The 12,238-nt window shown below is 34.8% G+C and overlaps 1 protein-coding gene across 1 annotated transcript in view; it reads right to left on the bottom strand.

Annotated features, from left to right (window-relative positions):
- The window catches only part of DMD (dystrophin), a 1,845,074-nt gene that overhangs the window by 1,074,170 nt on the left and 758,666 nt on the right, over positions 1-12,238 (bottom strand). The gene's annotated exons all lie outside the window — the stretch shown is intronic.

Raw genomic sequence — 12,238 nt, 5'->3', positions numbered from 1 at the left:
AAACAAATAATACAATATATGTTAAAAAAAAAAAAAAAGAAGTTAGCAGGAAGGGAAGAATGAAGGGGGGGAAATCGGAGGGGGAGATGAACCATGAGAGACTATGGACTCTGAGAAGCAAACTGAGGGTTCTAGAGGGGAGGGGGTGGAAAGATGGGTTACCCTGGTGATGGGTATTAAAGAGGGCACGCTCTGCATGGAGCACTGGGTGTTATACACAAACAATGAATCATGGAACACTACATCAAAAACTAATGATGTAATGTATGGTGATTAACATAACAATAAAAAATTAAAAAGAAAAAGAAAACTCAGATATAAATTTTCCATATCAGTGCAATGTTGTATGTTTCCTTTACTGAAGATGAGGGTAAGAAAACTGCTTCAAGTGAAATTACCTGAGTCTGGAGAGGCTGAGTTATATAATTGTGAAATAATTTGGCCTCCAAATACTTAGTTATAAAATATATCAGATCTATGTATTATGTATGACTGAAAATACACTACCTTTGGAATGCTAAACACCAGAGTAAAATACCCCTTTTCACTGTTTTGAACATAGCCATAGGTAAGATCATAGAAGAGCACAACTTAAATAAATAGGAAAAAAAAATGATTCAGAAACAGGTCTCAGGTACCAAATAGCCAAAATAATTCAATGGAATTATTTCAGTGTACTACAAATTGTGTGCTCACATGGCATCAAGTACGACATAAATAAGTTTATTTTAAATTATTATAGACAGAATTGGTTGGAAACTAAAAGTATATCTTATCCACAATATTAAAGAGGATTTAGGATACACTTAAGATAACATAGTAAATCTTGTTTGTTTTGCCAATGTAGCTTTTGCTTAGCTTTAAAATCCTGTTACTTAATAGAAAAATTCAATTTCAAATAACACAGGAAATCCTTGATTAAAATTATAATTATTTAAATTCTACCCAGTCATATCATATAGTGACTGATATTTTCAGATCTTACCCAAGAGTGTGAAATATTTTTGAGGATTTATTTTTTTACATTCAATACATATCATGTTAACTTTTCAAACTTAAAACACCTTCTGTAGAATGCATTCTAATGTGAATACTACATTTTGTGTCATTTATTGCTATGTTGTAAATTTTCTGTGACTGTGTATAATTCACTAATATGAAATATAAAGTTTTCTTTAAATACATATATAAGATTGTTACATTTTACTTAAAAATAATTTTAACAGAATTTTATAGTATTAAATTTATGGCCATGATGACCACAATGTCGACAAAACAAAGTAACATGGAGTATTGTAAGAAATTTGCTATCTGCCTGAAAAACTAATCAACAAGTTTTTATTGAATATCCTCCATGTACTTTCTGTTGGGCACAGTTTCAAAGAAAATACTACTACTCTGGCCTCAGAGATTGTTCTACTGTGCTTTCGATGTTAAGGGGAGACAAAATAAATTAATACTCTTGATTATTGTCCCATAAGAATTTATATGATAATCAGAATAAGGAATAGCTAGCTATAAGTTATCATAACAGGAGCCAGTATCAATAAGTGGAGTATAATGCTCCAGATGAACAAAGGAGTTGGAGATCATCTCCTGATGAGTTGATTAAGAAAGCCTTGATGCATGGGGCGCCTGGGTGGCTCAGTTGTTAAGCATCTGCCTTCGGCTCAGGTCATGATCCCAGGGTCCTGGGATCGAGCCCCGCATTGGGCTCCCTGCTCAGCGGGAAGCCTGCTTCTCCTTCTCCCACTCCCCTTGCTTGTGTTTCCTCTCTCGCTGTGTCTCTCTCTCAAATAAAGAAATAAAATCTTAAAAAAAAAAAAAAAAAAGCCTTGATGGAAAAGGTAGCAACTGAGCGGGACACTGAAGGAACATCATTTATTGGATAGATTTTTTTTTCTTTTTTAAAATGTCCAATGTTCCTTCTGTGGTGGAGGAAATTAGTGCTCACCGAATTTCCCAGAATCCCCTTATGTTTCCCACATTCCCTTGAGGTTGCATTGGGACCAATATGACTGAATCTTGAGAAATGGGAGTGTGAGGAAAGTCATGCATTACTTCTGGTTTGAGGCACTTCATCAGTGTCCATTCTTCAGTTCCACTTTGGAAATGGCTCTGAAATTTACACTGTGAGAAGGGGAAACCAGAGATGGAAGCATTTTAAGTCCCTGAGTCACTGTATGGAGGACAGTTGCCTGTTCACATCAGATTTTATATGAGCAAAAAAATAAGCATTTAAATCACTGAGACTTAAAGTTTAGTTTATTGTGGCAGCTATTATTAATTGTTCTGACTAAAAAGCTCAACTTTATGGTTAGTGGTACCCTGCTTTTCCTTTGTAATCTTAATTCATTACACATAATCTGAGGGAGGGGGACTTTTAACCACAGCACTCTGCAAACTCTATAAAGGGGACAATGACCCAATTTAGGCTAATTAGATTAGGAATTAGAATCTAGAGGTAAGAGAAACAGGGACTGGAGAGGTTTAGAGCTAAGCCATTTTGATAGCAGCATCCATAAAAGTAACCTTCCATGAGCTGTGAGTTCTCAGTGTCTTCATTTGTGGCCATGGCTGCTGTTATTCTTTACCTTCTGTGAATTTTCCAATATCTCCCCTACCAGATTTAATTTCCCTTAGGATAAATGAAGACTGTTTCTGGTTCTTATAACCAAAGCTGTTTAATGGCTATAGGTGGGAAGGATTTGTATATGTAAAATTATATTCCAAATGAATGTACAACAAGGGCATTTTGGATAAAATAAGTCCAGTTAGCTGTAGAGTTCATGAAACTGTAGAGAAGCTATGTTAGGATTGTGAATCTTAGGCTATGAATTTTAGATGTCAGTCTCTGGGCTAAGGGGTTATAAAATCAAATGCCTTCAGGGGACATGCAGGACATATAAAATTGTAAAGCCCTTACAAGATTTAAGGCAATAAGTGCTAAACTGATTGTACTGACCAGTCCAAACCTTGCCCTGTTTCAGTGCCTTTTAAAGCTCCCTACAGATAATAGAAAACAATGGGCAAAGCATATCCTCCAGCTCTCTTGTCTCGATGGGCTACCAGTTTGAAACCAAGGCTAATAATGGAGAAGCACTGAAGGTTTCTGTGCTGGGTAATGTGAAGCAGGAAGTACTCCTTTAGAAAGATTAATCAGTCAAATTAGACAGGGGTTTTGGGTAGGGTGAGATCTCTTACAAGGAATCTATTGACTTGAAATTGATGTCAAGGAGAATAAAAAGAAAGTGAGGACATGAAAAGAGTTGTAAAGTAAGAATCTACAGAACTTGATAAATGCTGAGATGTGGAATCAAAGTACAGGGAAGAATAAAGAGGGGACAGGAAATGTATTTGCCTGAGGATCTTATAAGATATAAAGGTGATATCTTCATGGAATTGGGAAGCCTCATTAAGGTATAGGTGTTTTAAGTGTAGAAAACAGAAGTACATACCTGAAGATATCATCTAAATAACATCATGAAAATTTCTATCAGTATTCTTAAAGATTCCTTATATACAACAACAACCATTTTGTGGTCATTGCTTGTTCATCTTAATACTAGATTTCTGGAACAAAATATAGGATATAAATCTTTAAAGAAAACTCAAGAAAGAGATATGGTGAACACTTGGCATGTGATAAAAGAGAATCTTTTGCAGAATGTCAGCTATTAGGGACACTGTCATGCTTTGGAAGAATAACTGTCATTAAATTTTAGTACATGAAGGCACATTTTGTTATCAATCTTACTGGATACAGCCACCATGTCAAAATAATGTGAACACATGCCAATAGAAATTACATTTTACTACTGTTACTGTCAGGAACTTGGCAAAATGTGGTCTCTTATTGTGTAAATTTTTTAAAATGACACCATTAACATATATGGAATTACTAGATGTTAACTTTTTTGGGGTCATGTTTCACTAAATGAAACTGTCATGAAAACTCTCTCCTTACGATGAAAGGAGAGCACTTTTCATGAAAACCTCAACTGATTGTTACTACCTAATAACATGAAATGCATGTATTAGCCCTGGAAGACAAATGAAAGAAGAGAAAAATTCCCCCTACAGGAAGTCCATCCAGGATGTTGAGTGGTAGCAGAAATCTTCCATGTAATGATAGACATAGGGCAAAAAAGTCCGTTAACTGAAATCATTCTTCCTTGCCCTCCTATCAACTCTCCGCTATCCCTTAGGTATCCATTGCAAAAATAATTTCATATATTAGACATTTAGAGCAAGATAAGTAAATGAAGCTCACTTCTAAACTATCCTCAGTCTAAGAGACTACTTTCAGCAGAATAAAAAGTGAATGAAAATCCATTGTCTATAGATCTCTTTAATGTAGAAAAACAAACCCATGTACGTAAAAAAGTCTAGTATAATCAGTCCATTTTACTTTCTGAGTTTCCTTACTAAGGCTAAACTGCATTTTCTTTTGCCTTTTTGTCTCCAAATTCCATTATCTTATTAATAATAGAATATTTGTGAGATAAGTCTTTTAAGTTCTGTCCATTTGCCATCTTTGATACAAAGATTTAGACATCATGGACAGAAATGTTATCATGAAAATCATTTAGAGAGCTATTTCATGAAAAACATTTCATGTCTATTATATTTTCTAATATTCACAGTTTTTGGAAAATATCGTTGATAAAAGACATCTCTTACGACTACAGTGGTTTGAAGCAAAAGCAGATATACTGAAGCACTGCACAGATAAGGAATCAGATTTTATGGTTATTGATGACAGTGATAAGGGTAGTCTTCGTACAATATACATTTCTCAGTGCCTTTTCTTTATTTATGATATAACATCAAGAAATCACATGGCCCTGTCCCACCAATAAATGGTTGTATAATAATAATTATTAAATTATTATAATACAGTAATTGGTTATTACACCTTTCATGATTGATATAAGTCACCAAATCCAAAGGGTCCATGAAGCAGTCTATACTGAGACTAATGAAAACCTAAATGTTCCCCTTTAGCTATGCTGTGATCTATCTTCTTGCTGTGCACAAAATCCTAAAAAAATGGGACTAGAAGTAATTCCAATGCTTTTAAACTCAATCTACAATTTAATTTCCTTTGTGACCTTTAAAACAACAGTATGAAAGTCTAGCTTTCCTAATTCCTCAGATTTTCCACAGGTATTTCCTTACTAAGAAACAAAACAAACAAACAAACTTCACACAAATTGCAGTCCTCTTTCTTCCCAATAAATGAGGGATTTTCATTTATTTTCTTTTTCATTTATCTTATTTTCACTTATCTTATTTTCTGTGTTCTTCAAACTTAAAATACTTCCAGCCTTGTTCATGTCTCCCTGAAACTTTCAAAAGTTTTGCTTTCTTTTCCTGTCATCTAGTCAAGTCTTCTAGATCTCTAATCATTCTCATTATTCTTCATGCTACCATTCATAAACCAAATGATTTTCATGTGGCAAAGAATTCTGATCATGAGGTAAAATTAACTAATGAGTAAAATTTATCTTCATTCATCTCTAGTGAGAACCAATTTATTCTTAGCTTCTCTGAGACATCCAAAGAATTGTGTTTTTGATCTTCCAGGACTTTGAAAATGTGAGAATGAGTAAGGAACGTCTTCATAGGAGCAATGTCCACAATAGCCAAACTGTGGAAAGAACCGAGATGCCCTTCAACAGGTGAATGGATAAAGAAGACGTGGTCCTTATATACAATGGAATATTACTTAGCCATCAGAAAGGATGAATACCCAACTTTTACATCAACATGGATGGGACTGGAGGAGATTATGCTAAGTGAAATAAGTCAAGCAGAGAAAGTTAATTATCATATGGTTTCATTTATTTGTGGAACATACGGAATAGCATGGAGGACATTAGGAGAAGGAAGGGAAAAATGGGGGGGGGAATTGGAGGGAGAGATAAACCATGAGAGACTATGGACTCTGAGAAACAAACTGAGGGTTTTGGAGGGGAGGGGGAAGGGGGGATTGGTTAGCCTGGTGATGGGTATTAAGGAGGGCATGTACTGCATGGAGCACTGGGTGTTATATGAAAACAATGAAATCATGGATCACTACATCGAAAACTAATGATGTATTGTATGGTGACTAACATAATAAAATAAAATTTAAAAAAAGAATGTCTAACCAACACCATTAATGTAGTCTGCTTATCCAAACAAGTAATAGAAGCCTTCAAGAAATCTGCAACCATAAAAAAAGTAAGTATGATTTTTAACTTGTCCTTTGATGCTAGAAACAATACTGTCAGATAATTTGCAGAAGACTTGGAATAAACTGGGAATACAAATAAAATTTTCCTAAATTAACTTTTTTTTTTAATCTCCCAAAGAAGTTATTTATTGGTGATAGAAAATTCAACTCTTACTATGCCATTCAGGAATTTGACTTAAGAAGGACTGTGTCTATGACCTTTAATTTTTAGTTCTAATTGTATCTCTAACTAGTATGAATCCCACTTAAAAGAAAACAAATGTCTAAGTCTTTATTAAAATTTTAATGCAAGACTCAATAATTCAAACACCTAACCAGTTAGAAATAACACAGAAATAACAAATGACAAAAGTAAACATCAGTAAAAGAGTAAACAAACAAAAAAAAGCCAATGAGGAAGAATGAGAAATATAGACACAAGCCTCAGCTTGCAAATGCTTATGATAAGGCATGATCCAGAAAACTGCAGAAATCAGAAAAGTAGCACAAATAAGCAGAAAAGTGAACAGCTGGGTAAGGAAGTATAGTGGGCCTTATTAAGTGGAATAATGCCCACCCCTCCATAGTGTAGCAGATCCTGTTGGACCTTCACCCACTGTCTTGACTCTTGACACTCCAGTGTGACCTGGCCAATGTCCAACAGCCACTGTTAACTATATGTCTTAGTCTGAGGACTTTCTTTGAAGCAGACAACACATTATACCCAAATGCAGGACACAATAAGCAGCCCTTAAAAATGACTAATAAGAACTGGAGTATAAATATCACAGTTCTCATGCATGCCTTTTGCTTGATGTGATTCAGACATACCTGTTTTATACTTTCCCAGTCTTTCTCCACGGAATTAAGCCCCAGTCCCCCACAGCAGTGGCTGGCTTGCTAATATTCTACATATGCTACTTTCCCTTCCCTTGCTTACCACCATACCAATGTACCACAGCTTCCTGAATCACCTCCTAAATAAACAACCTGAACTCAAATCTTTGTCTCAGGATTTGCTTTTGGATTAACACCAAAATCAATCCTTAACAGTGGTTACTCTGACCTCATAGATAGAGTTAAGAAAAAATACTTAACTGAACTGGAAAATCAATTCATGCTTTCAAAAAAAAAAAAAAAAAAAGTAGCTTGTAGTAGCCTGTACGCTTTTTGTGATAGAGTAAGTGTTATGGGATACTCAGAGACCTGGTAGAAGGAAAGAGAGAATATACAATAAATCATTAAATACCAACTATGTTAGGATTCAAAGAATAGGTCTTTAAGAAATTTGAATTCTAATGTAATTAAAAATAATTTCCAATCATTGGATTCTATATAAGTATACAAAAACTAGTTCTTACCAGAAGGGCGTATCTAATCACAAAGAGACTTTTATTTTTCTCATAATATTAAGCCACTGAAATATAAATTTGATAGAGTCCCTTCCATGCAATTGAATTCTGTGGATTTTTCTTTTATTTGTGAGAAAAGCATGTTTCCCTTTTAGAAATTTTGGCTTGGATTACAAAATGCTTTATTATGTGCATTGCAAACCTACTTATTTACCACAGCTAGACAGAGACTCCTTCTTACTTTGTCATGCAGCTGCTTGTTTTTAAACAAATTTTGCCAAGAGACATAAACCAGATGGCCTTCTTCAAGGGTATACTGTGAGCTGTGATAGTTAGCTTATGGTAGTTTCAAGCAGCAGACAGCTGGGTATGGGAAGTCATGATGCTATTTGGAAATCCAACTTCCAAGTGTGCCGAAGCACAAGGAGACTCTCAAGTTGGTAAATAAAATTGTGATTCCAAGTTTGTTTCAATATTCTATTTTTTCAAGGGTCTTTAAATTTCTGCTTCATAATATTATGGGAGGGTTATTTTTTTTTGTAAAATAAAAGTTCCCCCAACCTATTGGATTGGAGATAAAACCTGTCAAAAAAGTGGATTCAGGATACATTTTCAAGTGGAATCAACAAATGGGGTTTTCTCAGAAAGTTACATGCACAGCATCAAAAAAGCTTAATGGATGCTATAATATTCTACTAGAGTAGTGTAGTATTTTAAATTGTTATTTCCAATTCTATTCTGTAGTAGAATTATGTATCCTCAGTCTTGAAATGGCTTTATGGTGGGCAGTGTTTATTCCTCTACTCCTAGAATTTGGGTTTGCCATGTGAGTTGCTCTGACCATTGGATGTGAATGGAAGAGATAGTGTGTCAGTTCCAAGTCAAGGTCTTCAAGGCATCACATATTTCTGCTTGCCCTTCTGAGAGTTCTCAACTCTGCCATGGAAGAATATGTCCCAAGTATCTGCTGCCCTTCCAGCCTGGCCCCAGAGTGAAACAAATGGGTCAGATATATTCATTCATCCTATAGTCCCAAAGGCTGAAGTAGAGTTGACTTAAAGTAGCCCTGAACATGAAAATAATGATTTATTGTTAATTCTGGGTGTGTTTGTTAGACAGAATTATTGTAGCAGCAACTGACCAATACTGGCAAACTTTGGTAAGGGCCCAGTGGACAGTTACCTTGGGTCATTCCTATATTACTGGGACATAGGGAAAAAGATTTAAGACAAATGCGAGAGTTGCATCTATTTCCTAATTGTGGTGCTACTACTTTATGGGAGGTACCCATAAAGATTATATCTCTGATTACCTCAGAATTAGTTCAAAACTAGGGGCATGGAATGACAATCCTTAGTTTCTAGCGTTATCTTTGAATATTAGAGAAAGACAAATGAGAGAAATGAAAGAAAGAAAAAAAGAAATGAAGAAAAGCAAGAGAAACTAAACAGACAAAATTCACCTTTGGTTATGTGTGTGTGTATATATATATATATATATATATATATATATATATATATACAGCTTAAATTTACTAAAATATACAAATTATTTAAATATTAAGAATTTTGAAAATGTCCATCTAAACTTATTTTTCTAAGTATCTAACCATTTTGGGAAACCACATAGAATTTCAAAATGTTTGTTTTAAGCAGAAATCTCTCAAAAACCACATTTTTAGCTTGTAATGGGCAGCATTCCCTTGAGTAAACTGATGTTTTCAAGAGGAATTTGAGACTGTCCATGGATAAACTAAAAATGAATAAAATAATTCTTGTGAAAATCGCCTTATAGGCAAGAATTTGTGATTCTCACAAAGTAAACAGATTTTTAAGGTGTCAGAATTTTGTAATGGTAACAAATCCTGCCCCCCCACACACACCCCAGTATAGTGGAAGTTAAAACAAGCAAGTAGGTCAGCAAACAAAAAGTTTGTTGTCTTCTACCAGGAAGTTATGTTGACTTTAGTGGCTAGTGGGTATATTTTTCTTTATGAAAGACTGTTTACTTCTCTCACATACCATAAAGAACATACCAAGATCTCATATTATTCATATATTGGTATATCCATACTTCAACGTCATAATTCGGTAGTAGTATGGAATACTGAAAGTAAATATGAGGAAATTTACCCTACATAAATATTTGGTTGAATAAACTATAATGGCAATGAAGTTCTTGTTAACCAAAGAAACAAGAACCTTATTCATTCCAAAATATTACAACTTTTGAGTGAGCAGTTTGTCATTTACATGTAAGGTCTCCTCAATTAAAAAAAATTAATATGTATTGAGGAGCTCCTATAGAACTATACTGTGCTTGGCTTAGGGGTGTCAGGAAGTATATGGCACAGTTTCTGCTGCTCTGTAGTAACAAAAACTCTGTCAGATGGTACAGAGTTGTGCAAAGTGATGTAAGACATTTAAATTCATGATAAGCACCTATAAGAGAACTATATAAACTGAGTTCTAGGAATACAGAGACTGGAATAATTGAGACCAACAAATTATTCCAAATGGTAATAATTGCACTGGGTCCTGAATGAGTAGGACTCTGCCAAAAAACAAGTCAGTGTTCCTCAAGCACTTGAGAAGATCCTTTATCACTTGGCTTTGCCAAGCATCTTATAGAATCACAATCTATTTCTCTACAGATAATGAATATGAAGATACCATTTTCCGAATATTAAACATCTCTTTAAAGCATTGTGGTTTTAGACACAAGAGTTTTAAAAAGTTTTTATATGTATCCCTGTTACTGCTACTGAAGAATGACCTCTGGAAGAGAGAACATAATCAATGAGCACAAGAAATACAAGAAATTCTATGTGAAATGTATAAAGACAAGGAATGCAGCACACAAGAGTTCATAACTTGAGTCAAAAAATAGGCTCTGGCATATTCTTCCTATGCATACTTGAGACAATGATTTATTCCCTCTAAATCTCGAGCGCCTCATCTGTAAAAGAAGGTTCTCCTGAGGATGCAATCAGATATGTAAAACACTGAATGCATGCCTGGCACATAGGTGTGGCTACAAAAAGATCTTGAATCTTACACAAGGCCCATCTCACATGTTCAGAAAAGGTGATGTCCTAAAATTTCAGTTCACTCTCATAATTTCTGCTTTGGTCTTAGCTCCTTAATTTTTAGTGGTCATTCTTGGTGTTCGTAATCTAAACTGCTACAATTTACGAATGACCCAACTTTAGTCAAAGTCAGTAGGGATTATATACTCCAGGAACACTATAGTAACTAAGTTACTCATCTCTCTCCTTGACTAAGCAGTGGCTTTGTTGGAAAAAAAGGGAAAGAGTTGGACAAAGATTGATTAATGAGAAAATGTTTTGGGAACATGGAGGGATAGAACAAGCAGGTATTGGCAATGATGTAAAACTTCTACTTTTATGTTAGCAGAATTCAGGAAGCCAAAGTGAGATATTAGCAAAATTAGAGTTCATATAATAATAAAAGAGTAGGGGAAGGAGATAACTCTAGACTTAGCTACCCGTTTTACATATTTCTTAGGGCTGCTTAAAAAACAAAACAAAATACACTTCTTCTGAGAAAACACTGAAGACTGTTAGTTCTCTTCAAATATCCATTCTCCTGCTTTTCCATAAGAGTACACTTTTTGGCAGAGCACATAGCATTCAGGAATAAACGTAACATTTTCCATCCTCCCTTGCAGCTTGGGTGTGGTCATGTGACTGACTTCTGGCCAATGGGGTATAAGCAAAACATTGCAGCTCCCAGGAAACTTCATTAAAAGACAATTAGTATGCACACTTTGCCACTTCTCCCCGCCTTCTCCCATCTTGTTTCTTGGAATATAGATGTGGTGGGAGCTCCATTTTGCAACATGTGAAGGAGGGCCTACCATGTAAGGATAGCTGGGTGGAAAGCAAGAATGAGCAGAGAAATTATACCTGCCTTGACTGCATACTCCTACATTTTTAAGGAGAAAAAAAAAATATGCTTCTATCTTAGTGAAGACAAAACAAACTCTAATTGATAAAGAGACTTTCTGGAAAGATTACATTTAGCATGGTTCTTTCAAAACTCTCTAGTCCATTTAGAGGGAAAAATGTATATTTAGAGAAGGGAAACTTGTGATATGACAAAGCCAAGAAACATACAAGGAGTAAAGTTAAATAGTGGCATTATTTCCAAAATGAGGCTAGTCCTATAGGCATAAAATTGGTTCCTATATGAGAAACTTTTCCCTTTGACTATAATGAAAATACGAGTTTATTTAGATAACAAACAAGCCAACTATAGCCCCTGTACACGGAAGAAATAGAATCATCTATGGTGAAGAACGGAAATGTGTGTTTACAGCTATCCTGGGAAACAAAAATGTTCAATTACTTTGAGAAAAAGATGCAGGATATTGATCTATGGTTAACTCTAAGATTATATGAATTTTATATCTAGTCAATTTCTTATTTGAAGCAAGTTTTAAACTAACCTTTATGTGAACTGTAAAGATTTATAAGAATCTGAAAATGTTGAAGATATAAGGCAAATGATCCTGTATGAAATGGCTATCATAAAAAGCAAATCACTCTGCAACTCTGCAGTGCTTTGAAATAGCAAAAGGAACATACAGAAGATAAGCTGATAGGTAGAAACAAACTTGTATTTAATGCATTTCAAAAAGCCCT

Source organism: Leptonychotes weddellii, chromosome X, assembly GCF_054177405.1.
Source record: "Leptonychotes weddellii isolate Sample4059 chromosome X, ASM5417740v2, whole genome shotgun sequence".
Lineage (NCBI taxonomy): Eukaryota > Metazoa > Chordata > Mammalia > Carnivora > Phocidae > Leptonychotes > Leptonychotes weddellii.
Note: the sequence above shows the minus strand (reverse complement) of the source record. Positions and strands in the feature narration are given on the sequence as shown.